Genomic DNA, 8,888 nt, shown 5'->3' with positions numbered 1-8,888 from the left:
CTCCCAAGTAGCTGGGACTACAGGCACCCGCCACAACGCCTGGCCATTTTTTGGTTGCAGCCATCATTGTTGTTTGGCGGGCCCGGGCTGGAGATTCGAACCCGCCACCTTAGGTGTATGTGGCTGGCGCCTTAGCCGCTTGAGCCACAGGCGCCGAGCCTATATGCCAATTCTTAGCATAATGAACGAACCACTTAGAGCATCAACTGTTTTTTTTTTCTCTAGTATAATTTCCCCAAACACTTTAATACTTCATTTCCTGTTTCACTTTTGCAATACACAAAGGTCAGTTTTGCGGCTAGGGATCACACCTGTAATCCTAGACTCTGGGATTCCGAGGCAGGTGGAATGCGTGAGCTCACTTGAGTTTGAGACCAACCTGAGCAAAAAGACCCTGTCTTTACTAATAATAGAAAAAAACTGAGGCAAGAGTATCACTTAAGCCCAAGAGTTGGAGGTTGCTGTGAGCTATGATGTCATAGCACTCTACTCAGGGCAACAGCTTGAGACTCTGTCTCCTAAAAAAAATGAAAGGGTCCGTTTTGCCAAAATATTCCTGAGATTTATCGAATTTCCCCAAGGGCTTAATTTAATTCTTTGCTATGCAAATCCTCTGCTTTTCAAATTTCTATGGTCTCATCATCCTTGCTGGAAGATCTTTATCATTACTTTCAAGGACTTCAGTCAGTCCTAGAACTCTTAGGAAATGTGTGATTTCACTTTGCACTTGGTTTTATTTGCATTGTATTACCTTGATATTTGCCATATCTATTCTTCAGCCAGAAAGTGACTGTGTGCGTGTGTGTATTTTTTGAGACAGAGTCTTAATTTGTTGCCCTCGGCAGAGTGCCATGGCATCATAGCACGTAGCAACCTCAAACTGTTGGGCTCCAGCGATTCTCTTGCCTCAGCCTCCCAAGTCGCTGGACTACATATGCCCACAAGACCTGGCTATTGTGAGAGATAGGGTCCCACTCTGCTCTGGCTGGTCTCAAACTCCTGAGCTCAGACAATCCACCTGCCTCGGCCTCCCAACATGCTAGGATTACTGGCGTGAGCCCCCATGCCCAGCATACCAAACATACTGATAGGATTGGCAGGGATAAGCAGGAAAGAATGGTTCAATAGTGACTAGTTTAAGAAGTAGTTTATTAGGCTCGGCGCCTATAGCTCAACCGGCTAAGGCGCCAGCCACGTACACCTAAGGTGGCGGGTTCGAATCCCCAGCCCGGACCCGCCAAACAACAATGACGGCTGCAACCAAAAAATGGCCGGGCGTTGTGGCGGGCGCCTGTGGTCCCAGCTACTTGGGAGGCGGAGGCAGGAGACTCGCTTGAGCCCAGGAGTTGGAGGTTGCTGTGAGCTGTAATGCCACGGCACTCTGCCCAGGGGGACAGCTTGAGGCTCTGTCTCAAAAAAAAAAAAAAAAAGAAGTAGTTTATTAGAAAGATTTCTGTGTCATGATTTTTGCTTTCCTTCATGGCTTTGTATAATGAAAACTGTAATCAGGATCTAGCCAAAAGTTGTGGTAAAGATTACATAAAACAATGCCTGTATAGTTCCTAGCAGAGTATTGGAATGAGTTCCAAACAAATGTTTGGATTTTCTATTTCTTTTCTTTTTTAGCCAAAACTAGAAAAAGCTACAAACAAGTATTTAAAAAATGGTAGCTGAATAGCAATGGAGAGAGACATCAAAATACTTCACAGACTGTTTCAAGAACATCAATTCCCCAAAAACCATAACCAAGGCTCGGTGCCTGTGGCTCAACCAGCTAAGGCGCCAGCCACAGACACCTGAGCTGGTGGGTTCAAATCCAGCCCGGACCCGCCAAACAATGACGGCTGCAACCAAAAAATAGCTGGGCGTTGTGGCGGTGCCTGTGATCCCAGCTACTTGGGAGGCTGAGGCAGGAGAATTGCTTGAGCCCAGGAGTTGGAGGTTGCTGTGAGCTGTGATGCCATAGCACTCTACCCAGGGCAACAGCTGGAGGCTCTGTCTCAAAAAAAAAAAAACCAAAAAACCAAAAAACCATAACCAAAAGGAAAACACAACAGTCATAAAAATATAAGAGGGGAGGCTTGGCACTTGTGGCTCAAGCGGCTAAGGCGCCAGCCACATACACCAGAACTGGCAGGTTCGAATCCAGCCTAGACCTGCCAAACAACAATGACAATTGCAACCAAAAAATAGCCGGTTGTTGTGGCAGGCACCTGTGGTCCCAACTACTTGGGAGGCTGAGGCAAGAGAATTGCCTAAGCCCAGGAGTTGGAGGTTGCTGTGAGCTGTGTGATGCCACAGCACTCTCCCGAGGGTGATAAAGTGAGACTGTCTCTACCAAAAAAAAAAGCAAATGGTTTCCTTCAAATTATCTTACTTGCTTTACTCTAGCAAGGAACTTTATGTCTAAATATTAGGTCTAATATTAATAATAAGAGCTTACTATTGAAATCATAGTCTCTCTTGCTCCAGAGCTCTTACTGGGTTAAGAGCTGAAATCAGCTCTTATTTATTAAATCATCTCACCTGACTACCATATAGTATGCATATTTGGCTGCGGAAACGGCTAGAAAATTGCCACCTAAAAGCATTTCCCCGTCTGCCCAAAAGTGGCACACATACCAAAACATCCGTGTATCACTCAAAAGCCCAACACAATGTGCAATAAATGACCCAAGAATATCCTTCACAACATCTCAACCAGGAGTCAGCTTGTTTCTGCTAAAGGCCTGTACTGCTCATGAATTTACCACCTCCTAAACTGGCTTAAGTCCATTATCGTCCTCCAGGGCAGAGTCTGCAACTTATTTATCTTTGTACCTTAGCTCAATGCTTGGTCCAAGGTAAACACTTAGCCTTTTATGAAAAGTTCATTGAAGGAATAAACAAGTGACATTAAAAGCTATCAAAGCCCAGTGGTTAAGGAGAGCAGTTAAGAGGTCTAGCAATGAATAAATAGGCTGGGTCTGTTCTTCAGTTTTAACATCTAAGTGCTGTCAAAGAGTTTCTTGAAATCTCACCCTACCAAATCCAGACTTCCCTGGCTCACACTCAAGTGGTTTTAAGGTGAGGGTCCTTTTTTTTCTTTTTTCTTTTTTTTTTGGAGACATAGTCTCACTTGATCACCCTGGGTAGAGTGTTGAGGCATCTTAGCTCACAGAAATCTGAAACTTGGGCTCAAGCAATCCTTTTGCCTCAGCCTCCCAAATAGCTGGGACTGCAGGCACCTGCCACAGTGTCGGCTATTTTTAGAGATGAGGGTCTCGCTCTTGCTCAGGCTGGTCTGGAACTTGTGAGCTCAAGTAATCAACCAGCCTCAGCCTCCTAAGTGCTAGGATTATAGGCGTGAGCCACTGAGCACGGCCTGAGGGTCCTTTTTAATCCCAGATTCTCTTATTTTCCTCTTCTGCATCTTGACTACCTTACTCCCTGCTCCTGCCCTCCCCTGGACTGTATCTATTCTAATCTTTCCTTTTCCCTTTTTCTCAAGCATATGCAACTCTTGAGAAGTTCAGCCTTCAAAGAATTAGATAATCAAGGCTGGGGGTGACGGCTCATGTCTGTAATCCCAGCACTTTTGGAGGTAGAGGCTGGAGGATTTCTTGAGCCCAGGAGTTCAAGGTGGAAGTGAGCCAAGATCCAACCACTGCACTCCAGCCTGGGCAACAAAGCAAGACCCTGTCAGGGAAAAAAAAAAAAAAAAAGAAACCCCATCAAAGAATTAGGTCATTAAACCCTGAGTCTCAACATAAAGCACAGAGATGGAGACCATTAGCCTCTTAAGGTTTGACTTCTCCTGGCTGTTTCCTCATCTGCACAATAATAATAATAATAATGATGATGTTCATATTTATGGGATATTTTCTATGAATTAGGCACTATTGTAAACACTTTACATGTACTCATTCATTTAATGGGAATAACAACACTTGCCTCTGATGGCTCAGAGGATCAGGTAGGTGTGCTTTATAAGCTATCATCGCAAAATGTCAGGGATGGCACGCTTTTTTCTGATCAAGAGGCTGCACTGGTATCCAGTGTTAATCAGCACCCACACCTGACTCCTGCCAACCAGATTAAGTTTCCCCCTAATTCTCCTACCCAGCACCTTGGACTTTTCCTTTGGAGCCCTTACTACCATTTAAGGAAATAATTATTTCTGTGATGATGGTTTTAACATAATGTCTTCCTGATTAGAGAGGAAGTTCCATGAGGGCAAGGCCCAAATTTATCTTTTTTTTTTTTTTGAGACAGTCTCACTTTGTTGCCCTTGGTAGAGTGCTATTTTTTTTTTTTTTAAAGAGATAGAGTCTTCTTTTGCTGCCCTCTGTAGAGTGCTTTTACATCACAGCTCACAGCAACCTCCAGCTCTTGGGCTTAAGCAATTCTCTTGCCTCAGCCTCACGAGTAGCTGAGAATACAGGCACCTGCTACAACACCTGGCTATTTTTTTTGTTGCAGTTTGGCCTTCATATATAGGGCCAGCACCCTACTCACTGATCCACAGGTGCTGCCCTGCCCGGCTATTTTATTGGAGACGGGGTCTCACTGGTCTCAAGCCCATGAGCTCAGGCAGACTACCCGCCTTGGCCTCCCAGAGTGCTAGGACCAATTTATCTTTTTTTTTTTTTTTTTTGAGACGGAGTCACTATGTCACCCTCCGTAGAGTGATGTGTGGTCACAGCTCACAGCAACTTCAAATTCTTGGGTTTAAGCAATTCTCTTGCCTCAGCCTCCCAAGTAGCTGGGACTACAGGCACCCACCATAACACCTGGCTATTTTTTTGTTGTAGTTGTCATTGTTGTTTTGGCAGGCCCAGGCTGGGCTCTACCCTACCAGCTCTGGTGTCACGGAGCTACAGGCGCCAAGCTGAATTTATCTTTTTCAATGTATCTCTAGACACACGCATGGAGTGAGTGTTAAGTAAACAACTGCAAAAATCAATGAAATCAAATCAAACTGTCCATATAATGGAATAAATAATATGGAATAATCACCTAAGATATACTGACAAGTGAGAAAAGCCAGGTACAGGAGGATATGAATGAATAGTATGCTGCTATTAGTGTTAAAAAAACAAACATATACAAGATACGTTTGTTCAGGCCCACTTTCTCTCAGGAAGGTAAACCTGGTTCCTTCTACAAAGTGGAAGTGACCTTTTTAGGCCTTTCTGTACTGTTACAAAAAGAATTTTTTTTTTTTTTTTGGCTGGGGCTGGGTTTGAACCTGCCATGTCTGGCATATGGGGCCAGCGCCCTACTCCTTTGAGCCACAGACGCAGCCCTAAAAAATAATTTTTAACTACTCAAAAACAAGGCCAGGCATGGTAGCTCATCCTGTAATCCTACACTCTGGGAGGCTGAAGCAGGACCATTGCTGGAGCTCAGGAGTTTGAGACCAGCCTAAGTAAGAGTGAGATCTCATGGGATGGAGGTCACCCCATATCTGAGGGTGGCGGGTTCGAACACAGCCCTGGCCAGACTGCAACAAAAAATAGCCAGGTGTTATGGCGGACGCCTGTAGTCCCAGCTACTCGGGAGGTTGAGGCAAGAGAAACGCCTAAGTCCTAGAACTGGAGGGTGCTGTGAGCTGTGACACTACAGCACTCTACCGAGGGTGACAGAGTGAAACTCTGTCTTAAAAAAAAGAAGAGTGAGACCTACAAAAATTGATTCGGCTCTGGTACACAGTGGTTATGGCGCCAACAACATACACCAAGGGTGGCGGGTTCAAACTGGCCCGGGCCAACTAAACAACTGCAACAAAAAAATAGCCGGGTGTTGTGGTGGGTGGGTGCCTGTGATCCCAGCTACTGGGGAGGCTGAGGCAAGACAATTACCTAAGCCCAGGAGTTGGAGGTTGCTGTGATGCCATGACACTCTACCGAGGGGGATAAAGCGAGACTCTGTCTCTACAAAAATAAATAAATAAATAAATAAATAAATAAAACTAATCTGAGCCCTTTAATCTGTTTATTTTGGCCCCTCCAATTTTCCTTCCTGTTGCTCCAGCATAAACCCATCCTTTTAGCTAAGGTCTCTTCACTGCTTTCTTGTTTGTATGTGCAAACTTACATGACTATGATGTGCTTTCTTTTTTGTTTTGTTTTTTTTTTGGCCAGGGTTGGGTTTGAACCCACCACCTCCGGCATATGGGGCCTGTGCCCTACTCCTTTGAGCCACAGGCACCGCCCATGATGTGCTTTCTCATAGAAGCACATCATGTTAACATCTACGCCAACTCACACCATTTCTTCCTCTAGGATGTTAATCCTCCTGTAGTAAGCAGAATGGCCCCTCAAATATGTCTCTGTTCTACTCCTAGGACCTATAAATATGTTGGCTTACACAGCAAAGGAACTTAAAGTTGCTTTCAACTGACTTGAAAATAGGGAATTTATTCTGAATTACCTGGGTAGGCACAACATAATCACAAGGATCCTTAAAAGTAGAAAAGGGAGGCAGCAGACAGGAGTCAGGGAAAAAGATATGACAACAGAAGCAAGATCAGACTCAACCTGCCATTGCTGGCTTTGAAGATGGGGGCTGGGGGCTGTAAATCACGGAACATTGGCAGCCTCTGGCAAAGGCCAGGAAATGAATTCTTCCCAAGGGACTCCAGAAAGAAATACAGCCCTCCACACACCTTAATAGCCCAGTGAGGCCTGTGTCTGACTTCTAACCTAGAGAACTTTAAGATAATAAATTTGTGTTATTTTAAGCCATTAAACTTGTGGTAATTTGTTAGAGTGGGAAATAGAAAGCCCGTACACTTCCTGATGCCTCCTGTCTTTGATGGGTGAGTTCAAGTCTCCCTTTCTCTTAATTCTGTAGCCCACAGTGATTTTTCTCTTTCTGAGTTCCTGCAGCATCCAGTTCCCTGGAGCACATGTTTAGTAGTTGATAACTCACTCCTCCAACAGTTATTTAATGCTTGAGCCAGGTACACTGGCTTTTGCTTGTAATCCTGGCTACTCAGGAGGTTAAGGTGGGAGGATCACTTAAACCCAGGAGCTTGAGACCAGCCTGGGCAACAAAGCAAGATCCAATGTCTTCAAAACCAAAACAAAAGCGATTATTTAATGCCTTTTATGGGCCATGCTCTGTGCTAGACACTGGGGATGGTATTTCAGAAAGGTGTTTAGGGGCAATTGTAATTTTTAAAAAATTATTACTCTCATTGCTTAGCAAGGTGCTGTCCACATAGGACAAAACCCAAATACCCGACAATAGTATCTAAAAAGCCTTCAGATAGGCCGGGTGTGGGGGCTCATACCTATAATCCTAGCACGCTGGGAGGCTGAGGCGGGTGGATTGTTTGAGCTCAGGAGTACAAGACCATCCTGAGCAGGAGTGAGACCCTGTCTCTAAAAAATAGCCCAGTGAGTCCTGGGCTGAGTTGAGCATTGTGGTGGGCACCTGTAGTCCCAGCTACTTGGGAGGCTGAGGCAAGAGAATCACTTGAGCCCAAGAGTCTAAGGTTGCTGTGAGCTATGATGCCACAGTACACTACCAAGGGTGTTAAAGTGAGATTCTGTCTCAAAAAAAAAAAAAAAAAAAAAAGAACCTTTAGACAGATTGCAACTGACTTTTATCTTCTGCCAAGCATAGCATCCCACAGTTTTTCTAACATGCCACCTTCTTTCACATATCTCTGTCTTTGCTCCCACAGGTCCTTCTGCACAGCTTCTTCTTTCTTTTCTTTTTTTGAGACAGAGTCTCATTATGTTACCCTCAGTAGAGTGCTGAGGCGTCACAGCTCACAGCAACCTCCAACTCTTTGGGCTTAAGTGATTCTCTTGCCTCAGGCTCCCAAGTAGCTGGGACTACAGGTGCCTGCCACAACACCCTGCTATTTTTTTTGTTGCAGTTGTCATTGTTGTTTAGCTGTTCTGGGCTGTATTCAAACCTGACAGCCTCGGTGCATGTGGCCGGTGCCATAACTACTATGTTACCAGAGCCAAGCCTTTTCTTTTTTTTTGAGACAGAGTCTCACTGTGTCACCCTTGGTAGAGTGCCATGGCATCACAGCTCATACCAACTTCAAACTCTTGGGCTTTAAGCCATTCTCTTGCCTCAACCTCTCAAGTAGCTGGGACTACAGGTGCCTGCCCCAACGCCCAGTTAACTGCAGGGCTTCTTCTGGTCAAAGTCCTCTATGCTTTTGAGTAATTAATCATAGATTTACCCCAGTACTCTACATTAATTTATAGCCCAGAAAAGCCATTTATTCCAGCGTAAGCCTTTCCCTACCTCCCGGGCATTTGTCACTTCTTTCTCTGCAATACTATTTTAAAAGAAAGTATTTAGGGTGGTGCCTGTGGCTCAGTGGGTGGGGCGCCAGCCTCATATACAGCGGGTGGCAGGTTCAAACCTGGCCCTGGCCGAACTGCAACAAAAAAATAGCCAGGTGTTGTGGCGGGTGCCTGAGGCAAGAGAACTGCCTAAGCCCAGGAGTTGGAGGTTGCTGTGACACCATGGCACTCTATGGAGGGTGATAAAGTGAGACTCTGTCTCTACCAAAATAAATAAATAAAAAGAAAAAGAAAAGAAAGTATTTATCATATGCTAGTTAGCTTACTTGAGTCCAAGTCTATCCTACCTTAAGCTCTAGGGGGTAGTTTGGATACCTATTCATCTTTATGTCATCTATACCCGGCACAGAGTATAGATGGACTTCAGAGAAGTGGAAAGAATATAGCCTGGCTCCCCGGTTGGGGAGCTTTGGCTAAACATTTCAATCCAAGTCTCAAACTCAGATTTGCTTTAACTCTCACATTTGGATCACATGTTATATGTTAAAATTTGAATTCAGGCTCGGCGCCTGTGGCTCAAGTGGCTAAGGCGCCAGCCACGTACACCCAAGGTGGCGGGTTCGAATCCAG

The 8,888-nt window shown here is 45.0% G+C and overlaps 1 protein-coding gene across 2 annotated transcripts in view; it reads right to left on the bottom strand.

Moving 5' to 3' along the window:
• Positions 1-8,888, bottom strand: part of ZSWIM3 (zinc finger SWIM-type containing 3) — a 16,919-nt gene that overhangs the window by 6,766 nt on the left and 1,265 nt on the right. The window lies entirely within an intron of this gene.

The sequence above is a fragment of the Otolemur garnettii genome, unplaced genomic scaffold, assembly GCF_000181295.1.
Source record: "Otolemur garnettii isolate 467f Iridium unplaced genomic scaffold, OtoGar3 scaffold00023, whole genome shotgun sequence".
Lineage (NCBI taxonomy): Eukaryota > Metazoa > Chordata > Mammalia > Primates > Galagidae > Otolemur > Otolemur garnettii.
The sequence above is the reverse complement of the archived record's forward strand: the minus strand, read 5'-3'. Positions and strand labels throughout refer to the sequence as shown.